At 64.4% G+C, this 5,409-nt stretch overlaps 1 long non-coding RNA gene across 1 annotated transcript; it reads left to right on the top strand.

Moving 5' to 3' along the window:
• Window positions 1-3,866: 3,866 nt before the first annotated feature.
• LOC119522029 lies at window positions 3,867-5,030 on the top strand. Its single transcript, XR_005214461.1, has 3 exons — window positions 3,867-3,926; window positions 4,101-4,394; window positions 4,694-5,030. It is a non-coding gene; the product is annotated as an uncharacterized LOC119522029 (long non-coding RNA).
• The last annotated feature ends 379 nt before the right edge of the window (window positions 5,031-5,409 follow it).

Raw genomic sequence — 5,409 nt, 5'->3', positions numbered from 1 at the left:
TGGGGGGTAGGGGGGACAGGCCCGTGGCGGGGGGTGGGCAGCTTTCCCGTGCCCCTGGAGGCCCGGGTCTGGGGCCTGGCCCTGCCCGCTGGTGCCCATGTCACTTCTCGAGCCTCAGTTTCCCCAGCTGTTGAGTGGGGCATGGTTGTGCCCCCTGTCCTGGCAGCAAGGAAGACAGCGTTGGGGCTTGGGGAAGGCTGGGGGTGTGGGGGGTGTAGGGTTGTTGGAGTGGGGAGACGTGGGGGGTGGGGGGCGGGAGGCATGCCCCGCGGTTGGGGAGGGGGCTGCTGCTGCTTTCTATCTCAGCCGCTCTTGGCTCCGGCCCAGGTGCACACCTGTGTTCCCTCCGGGTAGACCATATGTCTGCTCTGCTCGTGGGCCCCTCCTCCCTGGGGAAGGGCTGTCTAGCCTCCCCCAGCCACCTCAGGAGCCTGGGAAGCCCACTCCCCTGGTCCATCCAGCAGACCTGTCCAGAGATGACAAGGACTGCCGGAGACAGGGGCAGGGAGCACCCAGACTGGACGGTGGAATGCCTCCACTCAGGAATTTCCATGGCTCCTCACCTGCCACCAGATCAAGGCCAAGTCCAGAGCCTAAAATTCCAGTTCCCAAGCAAGCCATTCTCCCGACTCATCTCCACTCTGCAGCTTCCTGACAGCCGTTTACAAAATCTCCCTCTGCTGGAATGACCCCACTGTCCCTGTCCCCTGGGGTGTCCCCCACTGTCCCTCTCCCCTGGGATGTCCCCACTGTCCAGCTCAAGTCTCCTCTCTCAACATGATGGAGTCTTGGGTGGTTCCGGCAGGCAGAGCCCTCAGAGATCACCCAGTGCAGGGGTTCAGAGGGCTCACTGGATGGGGCTCAGGCCGGGGTGGGGATGGCTGCAGCGCCCTCTCTAATTTCAGGTGGGGAGACAGAGGCCCGGGGGCTCAGGGACTTCCCCAGGGTCACCAGGTGGTGAGTGGCAGAGCCGGGACTCCATCCCGGGCCGTGCACTCCAAGCCGGGGGGTGGGGGGCAGGGCTTCAAAGGCACAAAACTGACCTGCTTGTGTTTCAGCTGCAAGTCACAGAGGATCCAACCAGCAGTGGTTTAGCAAGTAAAGACATTTAGTTATCTCATGAAAATGGCCACACAGCCTGGAGAGAGGCGGTTCTGGACAAGGTGCAGTAGGTCGATGCCATCAGGAGCCCTGGCTCTTTCCAGCTGCACGCTCCGCCATCCCTCTGCGCTGGCTTTTTGTCTTCTGGCTTGTCACCTCACAGTTCCAAGATGGCTGTTGTAGCTCCAACTATCACAACTTCTGTCCACTGCATTCAAGGAAGGAAGAAAATGGAACCAGTAAGGAAAGTCTTTCCCAGAACCTCCAGGCAGCCCTCCCCTTCTGGGCTGATGGCTAGACAGGGTCACTGGCTGTGCTCGGCTGCCAGGGAGGCTGGGAAGGCAAGCGCCTGGCGACGGAGTGGGTGCCACGATTGGCCTCCTCCCCCAGGCTGGGTGCACTGCAGCCCAGACCACGGCTGGCTCAGTAAGGAGGCGGCAAGGAAGGCTGCCTGAGAGCTGGGAGCCGTCCTCTGGGGTTTAACTTGGAGGAGAGTCGGCCTCTGCTCTGTAAAGGCAAGTGGGGTCCAGCGGGCGCAGGGCAGACACAGGGCACAGCCAGGGCCCTGCGGAAGCCCCCAGCCCCGCTCCGGCTTCCTCTCCAGCCTCCCCGGGGCTGCCCTGCTGGGGGCACCTTGTACTTCTCCCCCATTGGAGATGGTGCCAGTAGCAGCAATTTCTCATTTTCAGAGATAATATTCTCTATCTCTCTTAGCTGCTGGAGGGTCTCTTTGGACAAGGGAAGGAGAAGTGGCCTCGCGCAGCCCTCAGGCTTGGTTGGCTGACTTCCGTGGGGGCGGGGTGCTCGGGACAGAAAACAAGCCGCCAAAGGGCGACCCACGAGGCCCCCTGTCCCCCCATTCCGTGGTCCTTGCTTGGGAGGGGTGGAGCCGGGCCTGGGGGAGCTGCCCGGCTGCACAGGGGTCAGGGCCCAGCACGGAGGGTGGAGGGCGCGGGGCCCATGCTGGCCGGTGGCAGCCCTGCGGGGCTTAGACAGGAGACGTGTCCCCTGCCCCCAGGGCGGGGAGCAGGTCATCCAGCAGCGACACCTCCCTCCTCCTGGACCCCGACTTTCCGTCCCAGAGCCCACCCTCCCGCCTTGCCCAGCTCCCCCGGGCTCCGGGGGCCTGCGGGAGCCGTGGGGGCCCCTCTTCACGCAGAGCCCCTCAGGGATGCCTCCCTCCGGGGCTGGCGGGCGGTTTGGGCTTAATGTGAAAGCCCGTCCACCACCCCTCACCGAAGGGTTGCCTTTTGCAGGCAATTCCCCTCCTCCTTCCTCCACACTACGTGACATTTACGGGTGTGGGGGGCTCTGTGCTGCTTGTTCAGCCTGGGCGCCCACCCAGAGCCGAGCCTGCCCGCAGCAGGGGCCCAGCGAGGGCTCAAGTGAGCGAACGAGGGACCAGAAGAGGCCTTCTCCGGGCATCTGGCCACCCGGACGGATCCTTTCCAGACGGAGCCAAGAGGAAGGCGCTTCCCCGAACCCACAACATAACACAGGGCTGGCAATCCACGGGGGTCCCAAAGACGGCCGACTGGCGTCCAGGGAACTCCACTCCCGGGAGCGGCTCAGTTGGGGGGCACCGTCGGGCCTGCACTTCCTGTCTGCTCCGGGCGGCTCCCTGGCCGCCGAGGCCTCGGTTTCCCCCTCTGTCAAACGGGGCTGCGAGAAGGGAGTTGCTCCCGGAGGAGCCCGGGCGGCCGTGGGGGCTGCGCCCTTCCGGCCCCGAGCCCAGACAATCGCCGGGGTCATTGTCTGCAGATCCGCTGGAGCCTGGGCTGCGGCCGCCGCGTCCGCCCCTTATCTGGGTTCCTGGGAACTTCCCGCAGCCGAAGGTGCCGGGAGATACGGGCGGAGCGCGGGGCCCTCCGCCGGGACGCGATTAACTAACAAAAGGAGTTGCCGGTGGGAAAACCAGCCACGGGGCGCCATCTGGCCCTGCCTGGCTGCTCGCGCCTCGGCTCCGCTTTTCTCCAAATTTCTCTCCTGGGGCCCGGCCCAGCCTGGGGCCGTTTCCCTCCAAGCTAAGTGGGGGGACCCCCGCCGCGGAGACCTCCGGAGAAGCTTCGGCCAAAGTCCTCAGCCAAGCCCGAGGGGCAAACCTGGGCACCCCCCATGAGGGACCCCCAGCCCCCCGACGGCTCCCCGCCAGGCTGCAGCCGCGTGCTCCTCGCTTTACCCCCGTTTCCTCCACTCCATTTCTCGGTGCTCCTCCTCACCTTCCCCCATGCTTTGCTCTCCGGCACCTGCACTTGTATCAGTTCACATCAGCCCCAAGTCTAACCGAATCCCAAAATACTAACCCAGGGCCCATCTGTCAGCCGACTGAGAGCAGACGCGCGCTGGTTCCGGGGTGCCTGGCAGCCAGCAAGGCTGTTGGAGACGCACCTGCTCCGGCCCCTCCCGGCCCAGCCCTGGCAGCCAAAACAAGCCCCTCCACGCCGCAGCAGCTGCCCCCAGCCGGGAGGGAGGGAGGGCGGGAAGCGCCCCCCCCCAGTGCCTCCCCCGCCAGCTGGGAGGCGGGGACCCCAGGCCCAGCCGGGCCCTCTGCAGGGAGCCCCTCCGAGGCGCGGCCCAGGGGTGGGCTCTGAACGCAGACAGAGCAGCCGGGGAGCCCCGGACCGCCCCCGCCTCCCTCAGATCTGCGCCCATGTGCACCCCCTCTCTGGGTTCCCCCAGCCTGGCCACCGCCCCACCACCCCTCCCCCAACCACCGCTCCCAGGCCAGGGATTTGGGTCATGGCTTCCCAGGCACAGCAGGTTTGGCAAGCGACAGGGTGACAGGTGGTGAGCCGCCAAACCCGTCATCCCGAAGAGAGAGGAAGGTAAAGCCCACCGCAGGGGGCCTGAGGGACCCCACCTCCCGGCTCAGCAGGAGGGGGGCAGGCGGGTCCTCCCAGGGCTGGGCTGAGAGACTCTGTTGCTTTTATCTTTGTTTTGGGAATCGTGTAAACACCTGTCTAGTAAGGCAACAAACGTCTTCACTGTCTTGTTTCTAGAAGGGAAGAGACGGGACACCAGGCAGAGGCTCCCTCCCTCCCTGAGGACAGTGATGTTGAAGCTGGGAGCCCAGCGAGGAGCCTCCCGGAGACTTGGGGCTCAGGGCTGGGAGCTGGACCAGGGAGGCAGTGGCAGGACCAGGGCAGTGGCGGCAGGTGGAGGGAAGTAGCTGCAATCAGGATGCAGCTTGAGAGAAGAAACAGCAGGACTGTCTGGCAGAAGGGGAAACTGAGGCCCTAGGACTGGCCCTGCCTCCTGCCTCCCCTCAGGGCCCACCCCAGGGTCTGGCACAGGTGAGTCCTGACGCGGGCACATGGGGGCAGGAGGATGGCAGGGAGGTGTCTTCAGGCCCCAGGCCCGGGTGCAGCCCTCCTTGGTTGGGGAGGCTGGGGCTTGGTGAGTGCCCCCTCCCTACACACACACACACACACACACACACACACATTGCTCCCCAGCGGCCTCTCCTGCCCCCTCTATTCCCGCTGGGCCGTGTCCCAATGCCCATCGGGGTGCGGTGAGCAGGGACCTCTGCTGGGGGGGGTGGGGGCAGCTGGCCTCGTTTTCAGGCACTTCTCTCCCCTTTCTCCTCTAGGGTTCCAACCCAGGGTGAACCCCGAGTTCCCGATGCCCCCTGCCCTCCTGTCCTGAGCTGTAGCCTCTCAGACAATCCCTGGGGCCCCGCTCCCCAGCCCTGGCCACACCCCCGGGCTGTCTCCCCACTTGGAACCCCAGTTTCTCCGTCTGTCAAGTGGAGAATCACAGGGGAACCTATTCCCCCTGTGTGTTCACTGAGATTTGCCTGATCTGTGCTTCCAAGCTTTTCCGACTACAATCTGCAGGGAGAGCTGCACCGCACGCTGCCTCCCAGTTTACGTGTGTTCCACAGGTAACGTGTGCGTTGTTTAGATGCGCATGTGTATATAAACTGTGTGCGTGTATGTGGATTTAAAATGCTGCATAAAGTGATACTTATTTACTCTGTGTGATGTTTCCTTTTTCTAGTTTTTTAGCCTTTTTATTGTGAAATACACAACCTGTCAGATAGTGAACCAGGTTAGGAAACACAGGGCCTCGCAGGCCCGCGTGTCCTGGGCCACCCCCGTCACCCCGGCCGTCTCCAGCCGTCCCCCGTCACCCCCCGTCACCCCCAGCCACCTCAGGCTGTCTCCAGCCATCCCGTCAACCCTGGCCATCCCCCGTCACCCCGGCCGCCCGTTGCATCTCTCGACTTGGGTTGTGATCGCGTCTTCACTCCTGGCGCCATCCCTGCGGGTCCCTAAGCAGCAGTTCGGCTTTGCCGTCTGTGCC

This window comes from Choloepus didactylus, chromosome X (assembly GCF_015220235.1).
Source record: "Choloepus didactylus isolate mChoDid1 chromosome X, mChoDid1.pri, whole genome shotgun sequence".
Classification (NCBI taxonomy): domain Eukaryota; kingdom Metazoa; phylum Chordata; class Mammalia; order Pilosa; family Megalonychidae; genus Choloepus; species Choloepus didactylus.
Note: the sequence above shows the minus strand (reverse complement) of the source record. Positions and strands in the feature narration are given on the sequence as shown.